This window comes from Paroedura picta, chromosome 1, assembly GCF_049243985.1.
Source record: "Paroedura picta isolate Pp20150507F chromosome 1, Ppicta_v3.0, whole genome shotgun sequence".
Classification (NCBI taxonomy): Eukaryota; Metazoa; Chordata; class Lepidosauria; order Squamata; family Gekkonidae; genus Paroedura; species Paroedura picta.
In genome coordinates, this window is record NC_135369.1 from 29529192 (window position 1) to 29557187 (window position 27996).

General features: G+C 47.4%; 1 protein-coding gene across 3 annotated transcripts in view; it reads right to left on the reverse strand.

Annotated features, from left to right (window-relative positions):
• Positions 1-11954, reverse strand: part of ZNF395 (zinc finger protein 395) — a 57541-nt gene extending 45587 nt beyond the window's left edge. The window contains exon 1 of one of the 3 annotated variants that reach the window (XM_077331547.1): positions 11415-11954. The gene's annotated coding sequence lies outside the window, so the exon portion shown is untranslated. Of the gene's footprint in view, positions 1-2913; positions 2994-3080; positions 3101-11414 lie in introns of those variants that run through there. The other 2 variants (XM_077331557.1, XM_077331539.1) reach the window with 2 other exon arrangements.
• Positions 11955-27996: the final 16042 nt, after the last annotated feature.

A 27996-nucleotide genomic window follows, 5' to 3' on the forward strand; every position in this document is an offset into this window, starting at 1 on the left:
CACTGGTACAAGCAGAGGTAAAGGCAATTCCCTCCAAGAAACATTCCCTCCATGACAAAAACTAACATCTCAGGAAGAGTGGGTGTCAATATGCAAAGTGACACCGCTCCTAATTTCCCCCCTTAATCCAACTGTTCCTCATCATATGCCTGTACTAATTCTTGCACAAAGAGCGGGCAACCAACTTTTGTACCAACTTCTCTTGTACAGGATTCTTCTGTGCCCTTGACAATCAGGCAACAGTGTCTTAGGAGCCTGAGCCACAGCCAGTGCATCAAGGAGTATAAAGAAAGGACGGGGGGCAAAGGAAAACAGAGCAGACTACCTCCCAGGGATGGTGACAAGGTATGCTGACTGCCACTTAACAAACGTCAGGCGAGAAAGGGAGCAGTTGCATCACGCGTCTGGAGGAATGGGATATGACTCACAGGGGGTGTGGCTCACATGCAGCAGAATCGAGATAAAATCCACGTCTGCTCCACAGGTTTCATGGGACAGGGAGACGAGAGCCAATTAGAGGGGGTGTGGTGGCCCGTGTGAAAAACAGTACGATGGGCATGCACCAGAGGCAGGTACGGTGTTCCACAAGACCAATCTGTTCCATCACAGTGAAGTTGGCCAGTCAGAAGGGAAAAAGCAGGCTGGGGCAACAAGAGAGCATGGTGCTCCCTAGCCCTGGGATGTCTCTTCTGTCCGCTATAAGTGGAAACTTTGACTGGCATCCAGGTAGGTTGCTTTAGATTAGGGATCAGCAACTGGAGGCTCAAATCCAGGCCACTAGCAGGTGTCACCCACCAACCTCCCTACCCCCCGGAAGATTTGAGAGATCGAAGAAATAAAGACATGGCACCTGGGGCAACCAAGACCAGTTTGGGGGATGGGAATAAGGTCAGGGAATAAGTGGCTACAATTCTATATTTCCAATGCCCTGCTTTGTCATTGCCCATTCCCCTAAACCAGGCTTTCTCAACCAAGTTTTCCTGAAACCCTGGGGATTCTTGAGGCCATGGAAGGGTTTCTTGAATGGGTGGCAAATAACTATTTATATATCTTTTATATATCCACCCACCCCCTCCCAAAATGGCCAATGATGGGCCTAGAGGGGATGGGGTGGGGAAGGGCCCCAGGTGGACATGTCCACAGCTATGCTTCCCAACTGTATTCTGCATGATCCTGCCACTTTTGGGGTTTCGGGAAGCCTATTTCAGGGGTTTCTCAACAGTAAGATAGTTGAGAAAGGCTGTGTTAAACCAACTTATTCTGCATCCAGCGCAGAGCTTCTCAAATGAGAGATGCCAGAGCTAAAGCTTGCCTGGAGGGCCCAAACCCACAAACTCACAAACAGCTTTTCACCTGGCCGCTTAAAGTATCAATCCCTCTGAGGGAGCTGATTGCAGTTATTACACAGTGGTATTAGTAGGCTGTCAAGCACTGGAGTAAGTGGTCCAGGACTTACTTCGAAGTTAATGTGTTTAGGACTGGGCTGCACAAGTCGCAGGAAGGTGCCAGACTCAGAAGACTCAGGTTGCCAACTGGACACTGGAGGATGGCAAATGTCCTATCCCTTCACTAGAGCTGAAGGTTTTCAAGGCATAACACTACTTGATCATTGCTGCAGATCAAAGTGACATTTCAAAGTTAGCAGCCCTACTAGCAACATGCACGGAGGGGCAGAGGGCCGCCGCACGAGCAGGTATGGCAGGGTTGTGTGAAAAGCAACACAAACGAAACGGCAGGAAAACACAACAAGGTCAGTTACATAAGAGGGCAGCTCCTCGCAGGATCCGAACATTGCAACACGGGGGGGGGGGGGGGGGGGCAGAGAGGCGGCGAAACGGAGAGAGCCGGGGCAGCGGTGCGGTCAGCGCCACAGGAAGCCGCGCGGCAAAAGCACACGAAGGGGCGTGGCCTGGCGCCCAGCGGAGGCAGCAGGACATGGCCGCGAGAAGCGGGGGGCGTGGCGACGGGGCCGAGCCCGGCTGCCAGAGGAGTGGGCGTGCCATGTGCAGAAAGAGGGCAAGGCGCGGCTGCAAGCGGAGCGGGAGCGGCGCTGCTGGCTGCGCGCTTCGGGAGGGCAGGAGCCGGAGCCGGGCGGGCTCCAGAAGGGGGTGTGACGGGGCCCGCAAGAGCGGCAGGAGCCGAGCCAGAGGGTGTTGACGGGTTGCGCGCCGCCCGCCCGTGCAGAGAAATGACACGGAGGGAAGCGCGAGGAGGAGAAGGAGGAGGCGTGGCAATCACGCGTGGATCAAAACACAACTCCGTCCACTCGCGCGCGCGCGCACACACACCCTGGGGGGGGGGGGGTGCTGCAGCCAGAGGGATCCCACAGACTAGTCACGGGGGACAATGCCTGGGGAAGCCTGTGGCGCTCCCCCGGACGAGAGAGGGCTAGAGGGAGGAAAGGGGGTGCGAGGCGTGCAAAACCTCCAGTCCGGAGGCTACGGGGGACTTGGCATAGGGAGAGGGGGATGAAGGGGTTTCCAGGGGCAGCATACGTGGGGCGCTCGAGGGGCAAATGGAAGGGGTCCAAACCGGCCCCTCGCACGGGGAGGAAAGGGCCCGCGACCGATCTCCGCAGAAGGACTGGGTCGCTCGTCCGCGGCCAGAGCGACTGGAGGGCAATGCAGGCGGCAGGGCGCGCACAGGGGCCCCTCGTGCCAGTCGAGCCCAGCAACTGCGGCCCTTGGGGGGCAGCGGAGGCCAACTGTGCAAGCCGGGGGGGCACGCGGGGGACAGCAGTGGCGCCCGGCCGGCCAGTGGCTGCAGCCGCCGCTCCGTCAAGCATTCCCCCGTCCGCCTGCCGGTCCCCCTTGGCTCGCGGCGACGTCGGCGGGCCGCTTTCCGCGCGGCGACGGCGCCAATAATCGCGGCGCGCACGGAGGACTCCCCTCCCGCCGGCGCCCCTCCGCTTACCTCCTGCCGCTCGCCAGCTCCGCTCCCTCCTTCCCTCCCGAAGCTTGTTTTGAAATTCACCTTCCCCTTGCGGCTCCCGCCCCCCCCCCCCCGCTCCGCGCCCGCGTCCCCTCCTCCCCGCCAGTCCCCTCCCCTCCGCTGTCCCCGGCACAGGCAGCCTCACGTACGCGGCTGCAGGCAGCCCCCGGCCTGGAGTGCCGGCTGGGAAGGGAGGCGCTCGCAACAAGCCGGCCCTACAGCGGCGCTGCCAGACGGCGGGCTGCGAGAGGGCGCGGGCGGCGCGGCTCCAACCAGAGGGCGCTTGCTGCCGGCGCACGGCGGCGCGACGCTTTTCCGAGGCAGAGAACTGGCGGCGGCGGCGGCCCTTCACCTGCACATGCCCCGCAGCCCGGTGCTCCCGGAGACGGAACTCCGCACTCGGCCGAGTTTTGCCTCGGAAAGTCTAGCTGTGGCCTCGAGCGATCGTGGTTCGCCTCCATGAACAAGGGCAGTCTACCCCTAAAGAACATCATCTTCGGGCCCTGCATGCAAGCTCCGCAGAGGCATCGGACTAGCGTCCGTGGAAAACGGTGTCGGACTCGGTTTTTGGTTTAATCCAGCGGAGTCGCTCTTGTTTTTTCAAGTGCAGACTGTAGCAAGCTGGAAAAGAGGCAGGCGGCTTTCTAGGCACACCATTCAGAGCAAACCAGGCCCATTCCTTACATGCAGAGGCCAATCGCACAATGCCTGTTTTTATGCTGCCCTTTCGCCAATGATCTCAAGCCAGCGCACATGGTTTGTCCCTCCGTTTTGTCTTCAACCACCACTGTGAGGCCTGTTAGGCTGAGCCGCTGAGGGGCAGAAATCTTGGATTGGCACAGCCAGCTGCCTGCATTTAAGGTGAATTGCCTGGTAAAGCAGACCTGGCAAGGAGTCAGACCGCTTTGGAAGGGGTTGTGCGCTCCCTGAATGAGCAGGTTAGGAATCTGGAGTTGGCTATATAAGGTTGGCATGCAGGCATTCTGCCACCTTCTATCTGTTTCTTGACAAGGATGACTAGCCCGTGCTGATCTATGTTTTTATGGCACCCAGCTTTGATTGTTGTCATACACTGTAAGGAAGACTGAAAGACTGTCAGGCACACACACTAATTAATGCACTTTGCCACTGAATTATACTGTGCGGAATGGAAAAATCCACTTGCATATGGTCGCTGAAGTGGATTGAAGCTGCATTATTTAGCATGGGTGAAGGTGCCTTATTGAGAGCCTTCGGTCAATGCAAAAGGCCAGTGAACATAGAGATCGCACCACCCTGACTGCTACTGAAAGATTTTCTCCGGCTTGCCTATAAAGCCACAAAGGGCAGGGAATCAGAAGGATCCCTGCCTGCCCGTTAAGGCATTCATCCCAAGCCTTGCTTGCTGTACTCTGGCCATGGAGGTGTGGTGGGTGGCAACGAGAGACCAGTTTTTCAGTAGAGGCACTTTATCAATATCCATCAATCTATGGAATGTTACATCCATCTCAGGAAGTTCATCAGGCAGCAGCCCTTCCAGTTTTTAGACACCTAATTAAGACATTTTTATTTGCCCAGTGTTTTTATTGGAGCTCTCTCATGCTTACACTTTTCAGCAAATTTATTTGCCTGCTTTAACATTTTTATCATCTAGTTTATTTGGCTGCTTTAACATTTATATCATTCATTTTATTGGTTGTCCATCATGCATGTGTTAAGTGCTATTGTTACTTCTAGCTTATGACTCAATGAACTAATTACCTCCAAGACATCCTATTGTTAACAGCTATGACTCAGGTCCTACAAACTGAGGGTCATGGCTTTCTCATGTTGCCCATCTCTTCTCCTACAGCCTTCAACCTTTCCTAGTATTATTGTCTTTTCCAGTGACTCTCATAATGTATCTACAGGACCGTCTATTCCCTTATACCCTCCCCCCAAAGAGTATTAAGAGCAGCAGATCAAGATCTGCTTAGCATCTCCAGCTCAGAGAAAGTGAAATAGGCCACAGCCAGGGCCTTTTTGGTCTAGCCTGCAGAAAGACATCAGGGCCCTGTGGGCCCGGAAATATCAACAAAAAGTTCTAGCCCTGTTGCTGGGAACTGAGGAACATCACTCCACCACCTCTGAAACTCCCAAATCTGAGTGTAAATATATTTGGGGACATGGAAATGATTATTTTAGATTTTATGTTATTACTATTATATCAGGCTTTCTCAACCAGGGTTTTGTGAATGGGTGGGAGTTAATATATATATAATATCAGGTGATATGCCCTTATACAGTCATGTTGACCCCCCCCAAAAAAATGGCCAATGATAGATCTGGAGGAGGTGGGAAGGGACAGAGCCCCAGGTGGGTGTGTGCACAGTTATGCTTCCCCACCGTATTCTGCATGATCGTACTAATGGTTTTTCTAGAATCCTGAAGAATGTTTCAACAGTAAAAAAGTTGAGAAAGGCTGTGCTATATTATGTATTGTTACCCACGCTGAGCTCCATAGGAAGAGCAGGATATAAAAATAAAGTGTATTATTATAACATGACTGAAGTACACTAGCCTCATTTTAGTCATTTTAGCTTCCAGGGGGAATTCAAGCTTCATTTGATCTAGAACGGTCATTCTCAACCAGGGTTAGTCATAACCCCAGGATTACTCCAGTTTTTTTTTTTTTTTTTGGGGGGGGGGTTATCTTTAAAATATATATTACAAAAACTAACCCAGGGAGGAGTCAAGGGGACTGATTAGTTTCTGCTCATCTGTCTGGCCTGCGGTGACCTTGTTGAATTCACACATAACTGCGGCCCTCCAGATGTCCATGGACTACAATTCCCATGAGAGTGGGAGTTTCATGGGAATAGTAGTCCATGGACATCTGGAGGGCCGCAGTTTGACTACCCCTGCACAATGGAAAAGGGATGAAGAAAGAGCTGAATCTGCCGCACTCTCCCCCCCATTGGCTCCTCCCATTCTCATCTAATTGCTGCATATTATATTGCTACTAGATTGGGTTGTTAATATTGCTGACTGGGTAGGTATTTCAATGATGAGTGGATTTGTTTGTTTCCGATTTTGTCATGGGCCCTTTCAAGCAATTCAAGAGGCAGCATTAAAGTGTAGCCAATAAGCACATAAATGTTTATAAAAGATGCATATAGGAGACTACAGGCTTCTCTATCACAGTCATTAATCACAGTTAACAATGCAATCCTGGGCTGAGTTACTCCAGTCGAAGTCCATTGATTTCAATATAAATATCCTTGACTTTTTACCTCTGTACACATAGTTATACCTTCCCAAGCACAGTTTTCAATGTATTTAGAGTAGTCCAGCTCTGCTTAGGAATCACAGTGTATCATAGCATTATGGGCAAACAAAAATGTGATAAGTGTGATACAAGAATGTGTACCAATTTTTTGAGTGAGTGTACATATTGCTTTCAAGGTGTTTTTCTGGGCACAGATTTACATGGAATATATATTTGTATATAAATTATGGTCATAAAAATATTCAGTCTCTTTTGAGCAGTCTGTTTCCAAGACATGGGATAAAAGATTATCACTACTAACCACCTCATCCCTCATTTTGGCTGCCTCTGATTGATACTCCACTTGTGCATTATAAATTTGTTAGCCTCCTTTCTCCCTTGTGGAACTCAAGGCTTTTTACAATAGAAACTAAACATCATAAAAACACAATAATAAAAGCAACAATTATAAAACCCATAAATAGTCACAATTTAAAAACTCCAATGAGGACTACCATATTTTCACAAAGTACATTTTGTATACCATATGAGGTATGCATGTCATGCACACAAAACCTTATACCTTGAATAAAACTTTGTTAGTCTCCAAGGTGCCAGTGGACTCAAACTTTGTTCTGCTGGTTCAGACCAACTTGAATCTAACCCCTGGGGGGTGAGAGGCTTCTTATCTTTGCAATCTGACACTTCTGCTGGGGTTCACCAATGATGGCAAAATGCTTTCCCTACACCATGTGAACTGATACCCTTGAGAAGTAGGAAAAGCTTTGTTTCCAGGATTAGATCTGGCAACCGCACAGCACTTGCAGTGCGATCCTAAGCAGAGTTATAACCTATCAAATCCCATTGGCTCAGAAGAACGTAGCTCCGCTTAAGACTGCTCATTGTTGCTCTACCCCATGGATTTCTATGCACGCACGCAGGGGCTATAGTTCTGGACAAAGACGGACACAGGGGACATGGCTTGGTTTTAACAACGGCCTCCCTCCCTCCCCACTGTTTGCTTTGCATGTTTGCAGACATTTGTTTGGAGAGATACACCTACAGGGCAAACAGAAGGCTGAGTTGTTTGTAGGAAAGGGGTGTAGGAATGCCATTTTATTGAGTCTCCTCTAATAACAAGGAAATAGGCTAGCCATGATATCAGCCACGGAGACCTCCTGATATTTTTTTTAAAGCTCAGCCTTTATTTTTAAGGAAGTTCTCCCACCCCCGTTATTCCTGATCACAAGACAAAAACCTGACAGCTCATCAAAAATGTAGTAAAAACCGGAACAGTTTTTAAAAGAGAAGCTCAATTATATGTGTTATTTAAACCCCCTAAATATAGTCCAAAATGAATCCAAGGTTTAATTGGGGGCAGGGAGACAACAGACCTGGACAAGATTACAGATATGGAGAAAACAACCCTCAGCACAGGGTTGGTATAGTGGTTAGGAGTGCGGACTTCTAATCTGGCAAGCCAGGTTTGATTCCACGCTCCTCCCAGGCATGCAGCCAGCTGGGTGACCTTGGCCTCACCACAGTACTGAGAAAGCTGTTCTGACCAAGCAGTAATATCAGGGCTCTCTCAGCCTCACCTCCGTCACAAGGTGTCCTTTGTGGGGAGAGGAAAGGGAAGGTGATTGGAAGCCACTTTGAGACTCTGTCAAGTAGAGAAAAGTGGCATATAAGAACCCACTCTTCTTCTAAATATCCTATAAATGTGTCAATATATGCATTTCACAATCTTGGACATTTTAGCCAATACAGCTGAGATAGGTGTGATTTTTAAAATTTAACTCAAATGAATTACAATTGTCTCTTTTCCATGTTTCTGGATTGAAAAGGGTATCTCTAAAGATGTGGAGATCTCACACATACAATTGATCTTTAGGTGTCAGAGATAAGTTTGGCTGTTGAAACTGGCTGCCCCCTCCAAAATCTTCAAGTGGTTCCCAACCCAGAGCCCCGCATACCTAGATGTGACTTGGACTGGGATTTTAAAATACCCACAATGTGGACCAGCCCACCATTCCACCTATCCAAACCTGCTTTTTGTGGTCAAAATTGTGAAGATAAAAACACACACAAGACGGTGGCTCACTCCCTCTCCTTTGAGAAGCCTATCTCCAGACATGGGATAAAAGATCATCACTGCTAACTATTTCATCCTTCATCTTCCTAAACATGCTGGAAATAAACATAGGAAAATGCAGTCTGCTATATCATTTTTGTCTGCCCTGATTGATACTTGTGCAATATAAACTTGCCAGCCTCCTTTATTGTAAGGCGGCTTACAATAGAAACAAACCATTATAAAAACACAACGAAAGCAACAATTGTAAAACCCACCAAAAGCCACAATCTAAAAACACCAATTAGGACTGCCAATAATAAAATCAATCATATGCAATCCTAAATAAAAATGCCACCAACTGCCTCCTGAAGAATGATAAATGAGAGGTTGGAGAGGTTGATCCTCATAATTGTGGGGCTGCTATGGAAGAGGCCCTCTCTCATGTACCCACCAAACAAGCATCTTTAATCAGTGAGACAATCCTGAGGGCATCACCTTGTGATTTCAATTCCCAGGCAGGAGCATGTGGGAGAAGATGGTCTTTTGGATACCCGATCTCAAGTCATGTAGGGCTTTAAAGGATAAAAACAGCACCCGAAATTGGGCTCAGGAGCACATCAGAAGCCAATGTAATTGCTTTAGTGTGTGGTCATATGCTCCCAGCAGCTGACCCCAACCAACAGTCTAGCCACAGCATTCTGCGGTAGCTGCAGTTCCCAATCCTGTTCAAGGGTAGCCAGAACAACCCTCTTAGATGGAACTGGGGTCCCTCACCATGAGGCCCTGCCCTCCAGCCACTGATCAGCTGGGTGCTGGTGGGGGGACATACCAGTAGAATAAAGGCCTTGCACAGGAAATATTATCACACCAGTGATTTCTAGGTGATCCTCTGGTATTTGTACATAACCTATGGTAGAAGTCAGTTTTACCATAGAGTTTTTACCCAAATACCAGAGCATCACTCAGAAGTCACTAGCGTGATGATGTCATTTCCTATGCAGTATCAACACCGCTACCTAGGCATTCTTTCTACTGGTAAGTCCCCCCCCTCTAAGAGTAGCCCATGATGCCTGGCCTGTACAAAACACATCATACAACCCAACTTGTACATTCATAGCTTGTATTTTGTATAGATGAACCAGTACATTTTAATTCTTCAGGGAGGCAGGAACACTTCTGGTTAAAGAATGTCATATTACGGCTCTTAGAGGCTCCAATGGACTAGGTTAAAGAAAAACATCAGGAAAGGTAGGGTAAGAGCTTTAACTAGAAACAGTTTATGCTACCTTTCCACCCAAATAAGGGTTCCCAGAGTGGCAAACAATCATCAAAATAGATTTTAAAAACTTTAAAATGGACACATATATATAAAACAATTAAAAACTACAGTTCACAAAACATATGCATGGGAAGCAGGGCCAATGGGACCGTGAAACAGAACAGAAGACACCCTGGCAGAAGACAATGGGAGACGGAGGAATATCCCTGCTGAGAAAGTGCCACAATTTGTCACTAGATGACTCCTTACCTGGACGGCCCAGGATCTCATCAGATCCCAGAAGCTAAGCAGGGTTAGCACTGGGATGGGAGACTGCAAAGGAAGGATTTACAGAGGCAGGCAATGGCAAACCATTTCTTGCCATGAAAACCATCAGGGTTGCCTTAAGTCAGCTGTGACTTGGCTGCACTTTCCACCACCACTTAGGTTAAATAAACTTTCAGCCAAGCTAAGTAGGCTGCAAAGTGGATCTCTGTGCATCTGCTTCACTTGCATGTGGTACATGGGGGAGGAGGGGGAGGAGAGTAAATGGACTGGGAGCAACAGAGTCTGTTCTTTCTGTCCATAAGGATATATTATTTCCATGCAGAAATCTAACCCTATCCAACACAGACACAATCACGGTTTGTAGGATGCAGGGAAGGGATCTGTGGTGAGTGTCTCTTCCACACAGCTTGCCTGTAACAATTTGCTGCCTAGAGACTCCTGTTACCCTGCAAACGTACACACAACTGTGCATGCTCACATCAGATCTGTTCACACAGCCAATGTTGCAACTCTGCTGCATGCTACAGAACACAATCCATTCAGAAAAGTGCACAAAAAGCAAAATGCCTTCAAGTAACTAAAGCAAATGAGCCTCATTTCACTCTGCAATCTTTTTGGAAACCATAGTGGCAGTAAGAGAAAATATTAAGGAAAATAAGAAAGAAAACTGGGGGAAGGGAGTCACAAACTTATCTAGTGGGAGTTAAAGCAGTTCAGTTACCAGAGGCAGTAGAATCCCAGACATGGGGACAGTATCTGCCAAGATTTACAAACCTGGACAACGGTACTAGAAAGGACAAAATAAAACAGAAGTCCAGTGGCACCTGAAAGACCTACAACATAAGCTTTCCTGACAAACAGCTCACTCCAAAGTGGATGGGGAACCCGATCTACAAACCTTTTAAGGGAGCTTTAGGGATTGGGGGGCAGGGGGTTGGGAAGGGGACAGAAGATTCAAACAATGCTGAATGATGCAGAGAACACAGGATTTTTTTTCATCTTGTATCATAATTCTAGAATTCAGGACTGCTTAGTGAAGTTGATTGACAGGTAAGTTCAGGATGGGAGTCACTTGTGGGATTCCCTACCAACAAGATGCAGTGGGCAGCCACCGGCTTAGATTTGCTGTTAACAGAAATAGATCGTTTGATGGAGGACCAGTCTCTAAAACCGTAGCCGCTGGAAAGGAACTAGGCTTGCCAAGCTCCAGGGAGGGCCTGGAGATCTCCTGGAATCACACCTGATCCCCAGGCTACACAGATCAGTGCCCCTGGAGAAAATGGCTGCTTTGGGAGGTGAATTCTACAGCATTCTTCTCCTTCCCAAACCCTACCCGCTGATCCCAAATCTCCAGGAATTTCCCAGCATGACACTGACAGCCCTCACAAGGAATCCTCGGCAGGCATGCAAAGAAAGTCCAGCAGTGGCCATGAGCCTGGAACCACGGAGGCAGCAGACTTGTAGGTCAAATCCTGGGGGCAACCAAAGGAGCGGGCAGTGTCGCCGTCGGAGAGTAGGATGCCAGCCTAGGTGCCTCCTGCCCGCCTACTCTAGCCCTTCTTCGGGTTCTCCTGCGAGACCAGCCCGCCCGCCCAATGTCCAGCGCCAGCCTCCTCTTCCTTTCCTTCTCTTACCTCGAGCCGCTGAACGACGCTGTCTAGCAGCCACTCTTCAGGGCCGCGATGAACGGTCCCGCCGCGCTTGGCCGCCCGGGCGAAGAAGCCGCCTCCAGTGCCACGCGGCTCCACATGCTCCCGGCGCCGGGCTTTGCTTCTCGCCTTCCTCTTGCCGGCCGGGTTAAAGCTCCTCGGGAAGGGCTGTTGTAAACAAGCTGCCCACATGGGCCAGCCCCTCGGCGCGCATTGGCTGCGCGGCTCTATTTAAATACACGCCCCCAGCTGGAGCGCAGCGGAAAATAAACACCCAAGCCAAGGCTCGCGCCCGCCCACAACCACACACACACACACACCCTCCCTCTGCTCGCGCCGCCGCCTTTTTCGGATTGACCTCCGGAGCTGGCGCTTTTAGCGCATTCAAAGACGCCCGGTTGCTCCTGCAAAGTGGTGTGTGAAGCGCGCGCTCCCCAATGCTTCACGCTCCCTCTTCCTCCCCGCGAAGGAATTCCCGCCTCGCCCAAGAAGGGACGATCAAAGAGAAAGTCGGCCGCCTGTTATTAATTGTTCTCCGGCGCATCCGGGCCTCCGCTCCCGAACTGGCTTTGCCATGCCCGTGGCGGGCGGGCGGGCGGCTCGCTTCGGAGCCCTGGAGCGAGTCGGCTCAGCCATTTGCGGGGGTGTTGTGAGGAAAGGGGCGCGGGCTGGACGGCTCCGGATTCAAATCTTTTTCCCCCGTCTGCGCCTCGCCAGACGGCCGCGGGCGAGCGTTCTTACGGCCTCTCCAGCTGGGATATGGGCAAAAGAATGCTGACCTACTTTTTAATGATTGGAGTAAGGTTTGCTGAGGAAGCGGAGGGAAAGCCCGGGGGAATCTTCTGAAGCAGTGGCCTTTCAACCCCCGCTTCCCCGGGGCGCCCTGGCTCCGTGATAGGGCATCTGCTTGGCATGCAGAAGGCCCCGATCGAATCCAACTCCTAGGAGCCAGGATCAGGCAGTAGGTGATGTGAAAATCATCTGTCTGAAGATCTGGAGAGTTGCTGCCATTCAGGGCAGATGATACTGGTCTTGATAGGCCAGTGGCCTGACTCAGTAGAAAGCAGGGTCCTGTGACCCTCCAGTGCATCACTGAGGCATGTATAGAAAGAGCACAGCACCACCTGAGTCCCACCTTCCTTTGCAGCTCCTCTTCCTGGCATGTGACTCTTGCACCTCTGGAGTCCCAGGGTTGTAGTTCAAGGGGACCCCGGCAACAGCTGGATTTCCTGGCTCAGCAAAAGCCCAAAGACTACCAATCTAAAGCATGACATTATTTAAGTCTTGAATTTTCAGCAAATAAACAATGTAGTAGGTTAGGTAATTTCTAATCACAATACAGATTTTGAAGCAAATGAAATGCAATAATAAATCAACCATTCTTGATGTTGCTAAATTAAAACAGCTGGCTGCCCAGATTTATGCATTCTGCAAAACTCTAGCATTTCTGTGGCTAGATTGTGGCCTAAATCAGAACCATTTTAAAAGGGCATCTGACCATGTGCAGGGTGCATCTCCAGCCAGTCACTCCATAGGACAACTAGACCAATAGCCCAGAAATAATTATTTCCAAGCAGCAATGAACTCTGTTCCTAAGTCAAAGTCTGTTCCTAAAATCAGCTAAAGTTAGTCAAGGAGACTCCTGCTTTCATTGATTTTTTTCTGGAAAAGTAGGGGGTGCCCTTTAAGAATCCCATCACTCAACACTTATACTATGTCAAACGCTGTGCTAAATGCTAAATGCAAAACAGAACATAGAAATGGTGCCTCAGCTATATCAGAACAGAGATTGATATATGAACAGACAGCTTTACATAATTGCTCTATAAAGTGAAATGCTCATTATTATGACTGGTAAAGATGGATATAGACACCATAAATTACAGGGATCCTTGGCAGCAATGGTTGGGATGATCAGATTCTCCTGCCCAACATTAGGTGGATGGCTTAATTTTGTTGTCCCATTGCCTCTTTTCTATGTTGCTGCACACATTCATCTGCATATACCTGCCCAGAATTCCATTTCTTGGTCAAGCACACAGGGAGAGGCACACGCAAAGACAAAATGGAGTACCATTCAGTTCTCTGTGGCCTACTGTTTCCTGTCTAGGGCATGTGCAGATGTTTTAGGAAATGCCTCCTCTTTCAGAGCATGCCTAATCAGGCATCCATGATGAAATAAATAGGGACACTTTTTGTCTTTGCAGCTTGCACAAAGACCAAAAACTCTCCATAAAGCATTCCTGGTGTAGTTTTGTGAATGAACATGTGAGAGTCCTGAAAGCACATTGCAACCTGGCCATAAACTCACTTTATTTCATTTATTTACATTACTTATAGTCTACTTTTCTACCTTGGTCTCAAGGCTTCGTGGCCTTACGCAAACCACTGTCTCTCAACCTCAGTGGTTTAGCTGTAAGATGGGAACAATGATACTGGCTTACCTGTTATCTCTGTGTTAAGGATTACTTAGGTAGTGTCTGCCTGTGCTACATGTCTTGCCTTACCTCAACAAATGGCAGTAACATAAGAAATGGTGCAGCCAGCCCCAAGTATTTCCATTCTGTCATTGAACTACAAGTTATGAATCAAACAAGGAGCTCCTAAACAACAAGCTAGCCTAGTAACACTAATGCAAGGATGGCCATATGGAGGGATGAACTGCATTGGGTGGGTGGGGGGTGTGCTTAACCCTTTCCCTACTGGTAGATTTTCCATGCATTCTTCCCACAGGCTGTTTGTTCCCTTTTTAGCTGGGTTCAAATGAGTAGCCGTGTTGGTATGAAGTAGCACAATAAAATCAGAGTCCAGTAGCACCTTTAAGACCAACAAAGATTTATTCAAGGCGTGAGCTTTCGAGTGCAAGCACTCTTCGTCAGACTAAGTCATAACAGTAGGAATATAAAAACAAAAGTTAATCTTGTTACATTAGTAAACTGTGTCACAGCAACCACACACAGCCACATGATAACTCCCTGCCAAAACAGCCAATCAGACTCCTCGAACCCATTTGTAGTTCACAAAGACATCTTTAAACCGCTCCTGTGGAGCGGATTAAATAAAAGGGTAAGGGCTGTTTGGAAGGAGTTAGGGCGGGCCCTGTCCGGGATAAAAATTTGGAGGGCCCAATCAGGAGCCGCAAAGCGGCTCCTGATTGGGCCCTCTGTCCATCCAGGCCCAAGCAGCCAAAGGGGAGCCGCGCAAAGCGCGGCTCCCCATTGGCTGCTTCCCCCAGCCGGAGACTCACCGGGCAGATTGAACTGGCAGCCCACGCAGTGAGTCCTCCGGCCGGGGTACTCCTCCTCCTGCTTCTCCCGGCCGCAGGAGCAGCCTTGCCACATCATAGATGCGGCGAGGCCGCTCCTGCGGCCGGGATAGGCACCAACCATGGTCCTGGGGGGGGGGAACCGCTCCGCCTTCTCCCGGCCTCTCCAGCGGCCGGGAGAAAGCCGCTGATCGTCGCCGGTGGGGGGGGGGCGCAGCTCTAGTGTCCGCTGTATCAAAACTACAGCGGGCCTTATTTCTAGTATCAGAATTAAAACTGTCAAAGCCAGTGATCTACGGCAGTGGTCCCCAACCTTTTTATCACTGGGGACCACTCAACGCCGGGGACTACTCAACACCTTTTACTGAGGCCCGGTGGGGGGGTAGTTTACTCCTCTACTCTCAACCTCTGCCCTAGCGCTCTCTGATCGCTATGGTAATGTTTAAACATCCCTTCAAAATAAGATACAGACACGCCACAACAATGAAGTGTGTTGTAAAGGGCTGGGGGGGGGGTGAAGTAAAGGGCCAGGGGGGGGGAGAAGGCGTCCTTCAGGGCCCACCTCCAATTAGTCGAAGGACCACATGTGGTCCGCGGCCCACAGGTTGGGGATCGCTATTCCACGGCTTTTAGCTGGTCTTATTTCCAATAGGAAATCAACTGAGAAGGAGGAAAACCTCAGAGATTACGAATAAGGTATAGTTGTTAGGGAAAAGGGTAGCAACCCTTGCCCTCCTGTCAGTTCTTTGGGAAGCCTGTATTGCCCTGTCAGAGGCAGCTGCAGGATGTGCAGATAGGGACATAAATAGAGCCCCTGCCAGATCCTATGTAAGACTCCCTTCCAATCCATTCTCACATATTCCACAGTGGCTGGTTGGGTGTCCCCAGGAATCCTTCAGCCAAAACCAGGAAGCCTCCTTCCTTATAGCCTTCTAACAAGTGGCATTCAGAGGTACAGTGCTTCTAAATATGGAGGTTTCTTTTCAGCCACCTTGGCTGTCACTGATAAACCCTCCCCTCCCGCCCCTGCTTTCCAAGCCACCCAAGAGAGTCGCCATCTCTAGAACTTGTGACACAGAATTCCATGAAGCAGATGCTACTGCACATAGTTTTTGCATACTTCCTAAATGTACCCTCCTCTCCCCTTTCTTCCACACCCCCATGAGTACAGACCATCTTAGAAGAGGTTGGGGCCTTGATTTAAGGACTGAAACAAGCTCCAAGATGGCTTCATCTAGACTCTCTCTCTCCCTCTCCCTTCCCACTTGACGGCCTCTGTCAGCCTGGGACACAGCCAAGCCAGCTGCACACTGTGCCAGCACTAGGAGCACATGGAGTGTCTTTGGCTGGGGCTCTGAATTGCCCGCTCACAAGCGCCATGTGCTTCTCAAATGTGCAGCAGAAGGAAAAGCTCTGCGTTTGTCCCAATGTCTCTGGTTGTGTGGGAGAGCAATGGACACAGAGAAGGAGGTGGGGAGCAGCCTTTGGCAGTAGCACATACGTTATATTTCTCTTTCCTGTTTCCAAAAGTGCACTGGCTGGAAGGAGCTCTTTGCCTCATGGTAAGGCACCTGGAGGGATTCTGTGCAACTTTAAGGGAAAAGAAGATGCATATCTTAAGCCTGTCACTAACCCTGGCCAGCACCTGATTAAAGCTAGCCAGGTAAAATTAGATTGACACACCAAAAAAATTGATGCTAAAGCCTCACATCTAGGAAAGCTTGGTCCTTGAATCAGCACCTAGTCTGATTCCCTAAACCAGGGGTAGTCAAACTGCGGCCCTCCAGATGTCCATGGACTACAATTCCCAGAAGCCCCTGCCAGCATTCGCTGGCAGGGGCTTCTGGGAATTGTAGTCCATGGACATCTGGAGGGCCGCAGTTTGACTACCCCTGCAACGCTACACCACACTGGCATCCTTGAAGGACACTGAATCTAGTCTTGCCCTCTGGAACAGCTTGGAAGTCTTTGCCCTAGTTACTGTAAGGTGGAGTGTTTAAGAGTGGCAGACTCTAATTTGCAGAACTGGGTGTGATTACCAGCTCCTCCATATGCAGCTAGATGGGTGGCCTTGGGCTAGTCACAGCTCTCTTGGAGCTGTTCTCGCAGAACAGTTCTATTACAGAGTTCTCTCAGCCCCACCTATCTCACAGGGTGTCTGTTATGAGAGGAAGGGAAAAGTGCTTATAAACTGCTTTGAGACTCCTTCAGGCAGTGTAAAGCAAGGTATAAAAAACCAGCTCCTCTTCGTCCCCAGCTAGGTAAATATTTATTTTTATTTTATTATTAGGTTTATACCCCACCCCTCCTGACAACTTGGCTAGGGGCAACTTACAAATTAAAAGGCAAGTAGCCTTTACAATAGTCAATGCAATAAAACAGTAAAATCAATACCCCCCCCGCCCAATTAACACATAAAACAGTCAGCCCAAAACAATAGCAATAGCAAGATGGCGGACAAAAAACCCAAAAATAACTCCCCAACTCCCATAATGGCGTATGGTGGAACAACAGGTAGTCAGATGTACTAGTTTCACACACCCACAGATTGATCAATTAACCTCAGGATCTCCTCCTAGCCTCAACCAAAAGCTTGGTGGAAGAGCTCTGTCTTATAGGCCCTTCAGAACACTGATAGCTCAGCTCTTCTGGGAGCTCATTCCACCAAGTAGGGTCAAGGCCAGACGGACATCCCAAGGGCCCAGGACAACCAGGGGATTCATATCCGCGGAGCAAAGTATCCTGCGGGGGGCATAGGCAGACAAGCAGTCCTTCAGATAGGCAGGACCAAGGCTGCGGATACCCTTAAAGGTTAGAAACTTGATCCGGAAACAGACAGGTAACCAGTGCAGTCAGCAAAGGCTGGATATGGGCCCTCCAAGGAGTTCGAGTGAGGACCCTCACAGCCGCATTTTGTACCAGCTGTAATTTCCAGGTCAAGGACAAGGGCAGGCCCATGTAGAGCAAGTTACAGAAGTCTAACCTGGAGGTGAACCTATAGGAAGGGCAACTGACAGAGAATGGTACAGAGTAAATAGATACCTTGCCTTTCTCCCCAGTGAGGACACCTACTGGCTTGCTTCATTCTCCTCTCCATACCATTTTATCTTCACAACAACACTGTGAGGTAGGTTAGACTGAGGGAGAATAATCACCCTGAGGACACCCAGCAAGTTTCCATGGCAAAATATCTTCCATACTTTATGTGGCAGGTCAAATCCTGTGGGCCTCTTGTCTGTGTTTAGCAGGTTATAACTATAATGTGGGACTTATTTTTTTCCATGTTCGCAACCATTCTGTAGATTGAAATTTTGTGATTGCAGGATTTGTGTGCATCTTATTGTCAGGTGTCTGGACTTCAGTCTGGATAACCCACATTAGCCAATCTCTGTGGATGAGCAGCTCTCTGTTTTCAATGATCTTTCTATATTCTATGTCAATTATCTTTCTATATTCACAAGAATATTAGAAGGTTCCAAGCCAAGCATCCTCTTATGATGGACTCCTAGGCTCTTCTGAAGTACCTCCTCCTCCAAAGGGTTCGCTCTTTTCTTAAAGCAACCTTTCTCAACTTTTTTTCCCAAGGAACTCCAGAAGTGGCACAATTGTGCAGAATATGCTTGGGAAGCATAGCTGTGTACACACCCACCTGGGGCCCCTCTCCTCTCCACTCCCGCTAGACTCATCATTGGCCATTTTGGGAGGGAGGGCTTGTTGACATGACTATATATAGTCATATCACCCAGTAAATGTTTAACAAATTTTAAATATATATATATATATATTAATTAATTAACACCCACTCATTTGGGAAACCCTTCCAGGGCTGTCATGAAACCTTGGTTGGGAAAGCCTGGCTTAAAGCTTTAAAGGAAAAAGATGCTTTGGGAAAGGAGTAAGGGGAAACATACTGGGAGGCCCAAGAGGCCCATGAGTAACATGCTGTGTACCAGTGGATTAGAGACTTTTGAAAAAAAATGTAAGTTGGGAATTCAGTGAAGCTAGAACAGTGGTTCTCAACCTGGTGTCAGGACCCCTTTTAGAATCAAACAACCCTTTTACAGGGGTTGTGGCAGGGCAAGCAGCTTGTTCTGGAGGGGCACCATCCACACAATAACTTTGCAGGGTAAATCGAGATAGAACGTTCATCTGTCTGGAGCAACAGGAAAGAGTGAGATTGGCATAGTGGGACAAGAGGCAGAACTGAACTGAGAAACCCTGGGGGAAAAAACAATTTATATCCAATCATGAACAATGGATTTTCACGCCATTGGTCAGTTTCGGTTTAATGTCTGTGAAAGAACACTTGCATCATTTTATGGTTGGGGGGCACCACAACATGAGGAACTGTATTAAAGGGTCATGGCATTAGGAAGGTTAAGAACCACTGAGCTAAAAGATCCTGGTAATCACTATAATGCAACAAACTAGCAATTGTTGACTTTTCAAAAAGCCGGAAGAAAGCTACGTGGTGGCTGGAAGAAATCGGCTTCTTTTGAGCAGGGCCTTCAGAACTGGGCACATTCCCATCCAGTTGACATCAAAGCTGTGGAAAACCAAGAAAGTGGACAATTGCGGGGGAGTCATTGGCTGGATGCCCCCTCCCCTCAGAAACTCTGCTTCACCAAAACCTCCATGCAGAAGCAGCCTGAGGAAGTTGTTCAAGAGAGATCACTTTTTATTGCTTTTTTCTCACTTTCTCCTCTGGTTATTCAGGTTCATAGAATCATAGAGTTGGAAGGGACCTCATGGGATAGTAGATTTTTGAAGCAACACAAAACCTGTTTGGCAGAAGCCACCAAAGAGAGAGGAATACACTCCCCCCAAGCACAAATCCCTCTGTCAACCCCTTTGAACTTCAGCATTGGAGAGTCTTTGTATCAGTTTCAGCAGTTGCATGAACTGCTATTATCCCCCTGCCTGGAGGCCACAGTCCTGCAAAAGTGTTAGTGAGCTACTAGCCGATTCCACTTGTAAGAGCCCCATATGGATCACTGTCTAATTTGAGCTGTGGACAAGGAGAAGAACATGAGCACACGTGGTTGAGCAATGCTTGTCAAAACCACAAAGATTCACAGACTGGTGTCGGACCAACAGACGCTTCCTCCTGGCTACGGTCAAAGATCAAAACAGCAGCAAGACTCTGGACTGAGTCGATAGAAGATATTAAGGCTGGAGACTCCTTCTGTTCCACAAGAGGGTTGAAGCTTTTCCAGAAGAGTTATGCCCTTCTAAACCTATTGACTTTGATGGGTGTGACTGCTTAGGACTTAACAGTGTTTCTTGGGGGTTGGACTAGATGACCCTCGAAGTACCTTCCAACTCTATGATTGTAAGATGAAAGACGTTGTGAACGGGGCAGGAGTGGATAATTCAAGGTTCCTCGCGGCTTATTTAGACCCAAGTTCTCGTCAAAGGACAATAAATCCCATTAATGCCATGAATTTGGGGCCTGTTCAGTCAGTAGAATCTAGGACTCATGATTTGTCCTAGGCTGTACCAAATTGTTACATTTTTTGTCCTAGGTTGTAACAAACTGTTGCATTGTTTAATGCATCTTGTGAAGAAATGCATTGGGTTTTTTTGGAGGTTTTAATTGAGCATTACTTTCAATCTGAAGCTCTGAAGGATCTGGAGAGGAAGAAGCCAGTCTAACTGCTTTCCAGATGCACCTGACCTACCTTCATAAAAATGCTAAAAATCTAGCAGGAGTGGTAATGGATGGAACAAGATCTTCCCCTTTTCCAACCAGATAACAGAGATTTTGAGGACTTTAGACGAGAAATCCTCCAGGAAGGAGAGCTTCAAGGTAATGAAAACTCTGTAGAGATTTGTAACTTACTAAGTTAAAGAAGCCTTTCCTATATTTTAACATTTGATATAGTATGTACAGTGAGGTACAGAGGGATTGTGTCTTACCAGTTTCTTTTAAATCCCTTGCTCAGTCTGGTGCTGTGCTGAAAGTATGCTTGTGAACATTTTCTTTTTAATAAGTACTTTAGAACTTTGGATGCTAATAGTGGTTCTTTGTACTACATCAACTACAAGTCTTGGACACTCCATTTTAAAAGGAGTACCAGGGGAATACAGTCAGTTGGCAAGCAGCTATTTCTTCAAGGGATTCATAAGGCAGCAAGCTATCTCTATGGTGACCAGGTGCTAGGCAGTGGGAGACACAGAGGCAGGGTCTCAGAGTTGAGAATGGAGGCTGGGAGTCCTGACTCTCACAACACAGAATTCCTTAACTAAGGTCAGGTGGTGGTGCTGAGCTGAGAAAGAGAGAGGCCTCTCCGGCTGTTCCACCACATTCCTCCCTCCCTTCTAAGTAAAATTTCTTTCCTGTACATATCCTAAACTTCTCCACTGACATGCTAGTTTTTTTTTTTAAAGGGTAGAGATGTAGACATTTGCAGAATTTTGCAATATCTTTTTTGGGACTGGGGTGCTGGGTAAGAAATGTTGGTATGAGTCTGAACTTACTGTAGTGCTTTAACAACATAAAAGGCACCATTTATATTTTAGCACATTAAATTGTACTATTGGAGACTTTCATGAAATTTAAAAGTATAAATAACTTCATTTTCTACAAAATCTGTACACACAACAGTCAAGAAAAAGCAAGCTGCAAACTGAACATATATTTTCATTTTTGCACTCAAAGGAGGCGGAAGAACTAAAAGTTGAGAAAAGAGTAATGTTGTAAACTATAAATGTGTCTTATTTAGACAGAAACGTAGTCATAATAGTGCTAACGGTATATTTGGACATCTAATTATTAATGTTTCTGTAATTGAAAGTTTTCATTTATTGAAAGGTAAATCTGGCAATACGGCTACGAAGCAATTACCTTCAGAGGCTTTTGGCAAAGGGTTCCATGGAATTCCCCAAAATGTATAATTTGCCGCTGCGTTTTGAAGATGACATGCTTTGTTTTCTAACACACAGAGAGGGATTTAATAAAAATAAAATAAAGGTTAACAAAGTTGTGGGGTTTTTTTTTTTTTTTTACATCTAGTATAAGCCTTCATGATCTTATGGCCAACTCTCACTTGGGAAATTTGCGGTGATTTCAGGGTGGAATCTGGCAAGGGCAGAGTTTGTGGAGCCTGAGAACCTCTCAGGGATTTAATGCCATAAAGTCCACAGCAGCCTTATTTTGCCCCAGGGGCAGTGATCCTGTCTGGAAATAAGATGTAATTCTGGTTGGTCTCCAGTCCCTTCTCCACGTGGAGGTTAGCAGCCCTTTGTCAGATTCACTGTTGTATATGTAATCCTTATCCATGGTTCCTCTATATATTTGCGAAACAGCCTGGGGGGTAGGATGTGTCCGGCTGTCCAAGTTGGAATAGGGCCAATCAGGGTGCAACCAGCAATTCGGGCTGCACTCTGATTGGCCCTGCCCCTGCAGCTCCCACCCTCCTTCCATGGACTCTAGCCTCTTTGCTTTCAGACGCACCTCAGTGTCTGGAGCCAGCAGCAGGTAAGGGAAGAGGGCCCTGGGCAAAGGATTGTGATGGAAGGCTTGCTAACAAAGGCCTCTTGGCCTGCTAAGTAGGGCTGCTAACGAGCTGGCCAGCTCCCGCCCGCCCAACTTTATCTGGCTGCGAGCTTTGGCCCAAAGTCACCTTAAACTGCCTGGTTGGGGCCCAGGAGAGGGGGGCCCTTTAAAGGCCCATTCTTAGGAACGGGCTTTGAAGCTAGCATAAAGTTATGAAAGCCAAGAAAAGCAGAATGTAAATGGCAAGACATAATTATGCAAAAGTCAAGTCTAACCAAGAAATGCATTCACAATACCAATACTCACAACACAATGTCATTAGTTTGGGTAAAATGGTTAACACCTAGAATAAACGAGGAACCCGTTTCTTGCTGCCCTTAGGAGCAGACTTGAGCCCTTAAGAGCAGACTTGAGGAATTGAGCAATCTCATTCAAGACAGCGTCTGCTTTTGAAATTCTATTGCTGGAGCATACTGATGTCTAGATTAGCAACAGTGTCCCAGGTAGGGTTGCCTGTTCCAAGTTGGGAAAGACCTGGAGATTTTGAGTGCTGAACCTGAGTAGGGAAGGGTTTAGGAAGAGATAAGACTTCAGTAGGGTAAAATGCCATGCAGTCCATGTTCCAAAACGGCCATGTTCTCCAGGTGAACTGATCTGTCACCTAGAAATCAGTTGTAATCCCAGGAGGTCTCCAGCCTAGTTCTGAGAGATGCTGAAATGTTTTACTACTAATTTATTAATATTAACATTTATGTCCAACGTATACCTAGTTATTCTTTTGCCTGGGGACTGACCAGTTTATTATATGTAGAGAGGAGATGGGCATTGCTGACCCTTGATAGTGTGTATCGGACTGAGAATTTCATACATTATGCAGCAGTAAATCCAAATTTACAACTGAGCCTTTTTGAGCCGCCTGTCCCTGCTCTCCCTGATCTACCTCCTGGCTCTCCCCCGCCCTCACAAGAGAATCTGGGGAACCCAAGTTTGGGAATGATGGACCTCAGGATTTTTTAAAAAAATGAGCCTTTGTTCCATTCTCCTTAATGAAACATTTTGTGTTCATGCGTATCTCAAGAGAAAGCAAGTTAACTAAAAGATATCACAGTGGTCCTCTCCCACTGTTACCACCCTTATGGAACTAATAAGATCCTGTTTTGCTCTCTGAGGATGTATCTCCATATCAGAGAAGAAACAGATGAAGTGTACACAAAATTTAAAAGCATGGAGACATGCTACCATTCAATCAAGTGAGGCAACCACACTGAGCCAAGTCTCAGTCCAAGATAGATTTCATTAGTGCTGCATTATCTAACTTTAATAATAACTTAATTACAGATCCCATATTACTTTTACATGCACCCCCTCATTTTTAATAGTTTAGCATTGTGGCTTGGGGCATATCTGCATGTAACTCTTTTCTGAATTTATTATGTACCGTCACAGATTCTTTCCAATTTCAATAATAATTCATAGAATTGTATTTGTTCTATTACTTAGGCTATCTGAGTTCCGCAGGGCCTGTAAAACGGCAGTCTTCCACCAGGCTTATGGCTGAGGCCGGAGCAAGCTAATATAGCTAACAAAATCTATTCATCTTTGGAGTATTCCCATCACTAAACTGAAAGGAACTCGAGAGGGGAAATCGGAGTTCTGCAAGGTGTTACTGTTGTTTCAGCTGTGACTTTAATAGGATAAATGTACATATGATGTATGATGTGAACCACTCTGAGTCTGCAGGGAAGGGCAGTCTATAAAACCAATAATAAATAAATAAGCTACAGACCTATCCTTGTTTGTCTAACCTACTTATCTATTACTGATTGTTCTGTTCATTTGCTGACCGTATCAATTCATACCTCCAAAATGGCTTCCTATCATTAACATCATCATTCAGGTCTTGTGTATTGAAGGGTGTGGCTACCTTTCTGGAGTCAACCCATCTCGTGTTGGGTCATCCTCTTTTCTGGCTGACTTCAACTTTTCCTAGCATTATTATCTTTTCATGGCATGATCAAGGTATGATAGCCTCAGTTAATCATTTTAGCTTCAAGGTGAATTTTGGCTTGATGTGATCTGGAACTCACTTATTTATCTTTTTGGTGGTTCATGGTATTCCAAAAACTCCTCCAACAACAGAATTTAAATGACTCCATTTTGATTGGGTCAACTTTCTTCACTGTCCTACTGTCACAGCCATACATAGTAATGAGGGATGCCATAGTGATCCATGCAACAGTCACCTCCAGACTGGATTTCTGTAACTCGCTCTATGCAGGCCTGCCCTTAGCCTTGACCCAGAAACTACAGCTGGTCCAAAATGCAGTGGCCAGGATCCTCACAGCAACACCATGGTAGAGGACAGGAAGGCCTGAAGGATCATTGTCCATGGGGTCACGATGGGTCGGACACGACTTCTAACCTAACAACAACGTTTCATGTATAGTTTCTTCAGTTCCATGTAAACTGCACTGAGCCTTTGGGGTGGGCGGTATATAAATGTGAAAAACAAACAAACAAATAAAAATAGTCTGACTTATCTTGCTCTTGGTCTGTAGTGACAGTTTCTTAAACTTAAGGATTTTGTCTAATTTCTGCAGGGCTGCTCTTCCAAGTGTAATTTGCCTTTTAAATTCCTTGGTTGCAGGTTTTCTTTTGAATGATGGATTATAGGGGAAGAACCATAATGGATCAAATCAGTGGCCCATCTAGTCCAGCATCCTGTCTCAAACCATGGCCAACCAATTACTGTGGAGGGCAAACAAAATGGCAGGGAGGTCCCTGATGTTGCTTTCTGGCACACATTAAGAAGTTTACTGCTTTGGAATATAGAAGTTCCCTTTAGTCACCATGGTTAGTACTAGCCACTGACAGACCTATTCCCTATAAATCAAATTGTCCTTTAAAGCAGACTATGTTTTTGGTAATCACTACATCCTCTGGCAGTGAGTTTCACAGTTTACCAAATTATGTTGTTCCGTATTTCCCAGTGATATTATTTGGCAGTGAACCGCTGTGTGATAATATGGTAGTAAATACCAATGGATATTGGAACTGTGCCTCAAGCATAAGTAATCCTGATTTGATTGTCATATGAAAACATGTAAGCAGGGATACTGATAACAGCACTCAACTGAATATGCCAAGTGAGGACTGAGGATCAAACACAATAGCCGAATCCACACATCTTCCCATTCATTTTCTGTTTTCTACTGAAAATGTAACACCTGTAAAAAGAGACATTTCAGCAGATGCTGCAAGCTGAAGTGCAGAAGGGGCAGGGCTTTGCTCCTCTACCCCATACATAAGATGTCCATTTTTTTGTTTGGGGGAGGGGAGAAATCCCACATTTAACATGTAAACAGGAAGACACACAAATACCCATGGATCTTCATCGTTGCTTTGCTAGTTCTGTTTTTACACTTATGGTTGATTCTACAATTTGTACTCTTTGCTGAATTTCCCAACCTGTTGATTGTATTGGCGTACTCTGTAATCCACCTTGAATTCAAATGAGAAAGTTGGACTATAAATAATTTATTTACTTCTTTCAAACCTCACCTTTGTCCCCAGTGAGGACTAAAAGATTTAGTTCAAACATTTCCTAAAGAAGAATGTTTACGTTTTGTTTCCCAAAAGATACCTTTGCTCCATAATTTTCTCCAATATTTTGCTCCAATATTTTCTAGTCAATGTCAGCTTGCACATATATATTACATGTTTAGTGGTTTAATTTAAACCTGTAGATTTAGAAGGAGGAGGAGGTCCCTTCCAACTCTATGATTCTAGAAGGAGGAGGAGGAGATGGCTAAGTGCAGTGTGGAGCATATGAAATGAGCCTACATGGCTTTGAGGGGGAAAGTGAAGGACTTGGGAGTGCAGGTTGTGTTTTCATCGGTTCTTCCTGTTAATGTCTGAGGCTTAGAAAGGGAAAGAATAATAATGCAGACAAATGATTAGCTACATCACTGGTGTCATCAGAAAAGGTTTTGGTTTTTGGACCGTGGATTGCACTATCATGATGAGGCTCTTCTATCAGGAAATGGTTTGCATCCCACCTGGAGATGGTGGGAAAAAATGTCTTTGTGAAGAGTCTGGCAGACCTTATGAGGAGAGCTTTAAACTAAGTCCAGTGGGAGAGCAAAGCCTAGTTCAATGACAATAACTGTAGATGAGAACACTGCTAATTTAAGGGAAGGGCACATATAAAAATACAATGCCTCTCTCAAAAATGTGTTTCTATTTAATTTCCCATTTTTCTTTCCTTTTGTTTTTCCCCCCAGAACTTTCCCTTAAATGTTTATAAACTTCCAATAAAAATATTAAGACTACTGAATGCGTTCAGCCATGTCCACTGCTTGCTGTCATAAATTCCTCACCCCTGCTCAGCCATTCCAGAATGCAGCCATTCAACAGAATGCAAGATATGTATTTTAGAGTCACCTCCCTTCCATGGGAGGTCCCACCCCCAGCCGCCGCCGCCGCCACCTAAAATTCCATTCGGAGTTGAGCTCCTTGTTCCGGCAAGCACTGTAGGGTAGCTGAGGGAGCGTGCATTCTGCGCCTGCCAGGCTATGCGTTTAAATCAGGCGCAGAGGACAAGAAGCACGTGCAGCAGCCACAAGGTTAAGACATATGGGGGTGTGCAGGAGGCAGATGGGCTTGCAACTGACAGGAGCAGGGGGAGAGGAGGGAAACGAACGTGCGTCGGAGACTCCCCCGCGCCCCCTCCTTTCAGTTTGTACCATGCAATATGCTCATCCTATTGAGAAATCTCAGAGTAACCCCACTTAGATTGCTCTGGGTTTTCCCCTCCCCACGTGACGGTAGGAAGCTCACCCCCCCCCCCTCCAGGCTCCCTCCCTCTCCAGGCTGAGTTAAAAATGACTACGTGCAACTCCCCACGTGGAACCTGCGCACCCCACCGCCATCCACAGAGAACAGCCGGAGCTACACGTTCGCGCTTACGAACGGGAGGCAGTGGCAGCCAATCAGAAAGCGAAGCGCCTGGAGCGCGCACCCAATCGGGACGCACAGCAGGAGGTTGGGAGGCGAAGTAGCCTATCCGAACGCAAACCGGGAGAAGGTTCGCTCTGGTGGGCTACAAGCGAGGGAGGGGCCGAAGGGAAACAGAGGGAAGGAGAATGGGAGGAGGGATGTGGGCGGCCAAGGAGACCCAGAACCAATCAGCCAAGAGAATCGCGCAGAGGGGAAACTGGGAAGAACCAACCTGACAGTCTTATAGGAAAAAAGGGGCGGGGATTAGAAGGCGGGCAGGTTGAGACGCGTCCCGCGGCGAAAGCGCGCTCTCGTGAAAGCTGGTGAGGCGGTCGGAATGGCGCCCGCCCTTTTCTCAGCGGAGGGGTCGGGTGTGTTCTTGCCGCAGCGCGAGCCTAAGCGGCGTCGCTCGCCCCGCCCCCTTTGAAAACCCTCCTGAGGGAAGCTGGACGTTGCTCCCCTCCCCCCCCCGTCGTCGCACGCGCCGAGCAATGCTTAACCGCTTCGGGCGCTCGCACACATTAAGCGCGCTGACAGGCGGCTTGTTTACGCAGGAGTAAATCTGCGCGTAGATCTGCTTCTCGCTAGGAGGGTGCAACCCGTTTCTGTATGGCTTCAAAGGGCGAGGCAAAGCCCACTTTGTCAACACCTTTCCCGGGTGTTGGTGTGTGAAGAGGGTTGACCTCTTGAAAAGTGTTGTGTGAAGACGTGATTCGAAAGAGAGCCAGTCCCGCAGCCACTTAATCCTGCACCAGGTCCCAAGTCTGAGCAAACGGTGCCCCTCAAGCAGCTTCGGCTTCAAGGCG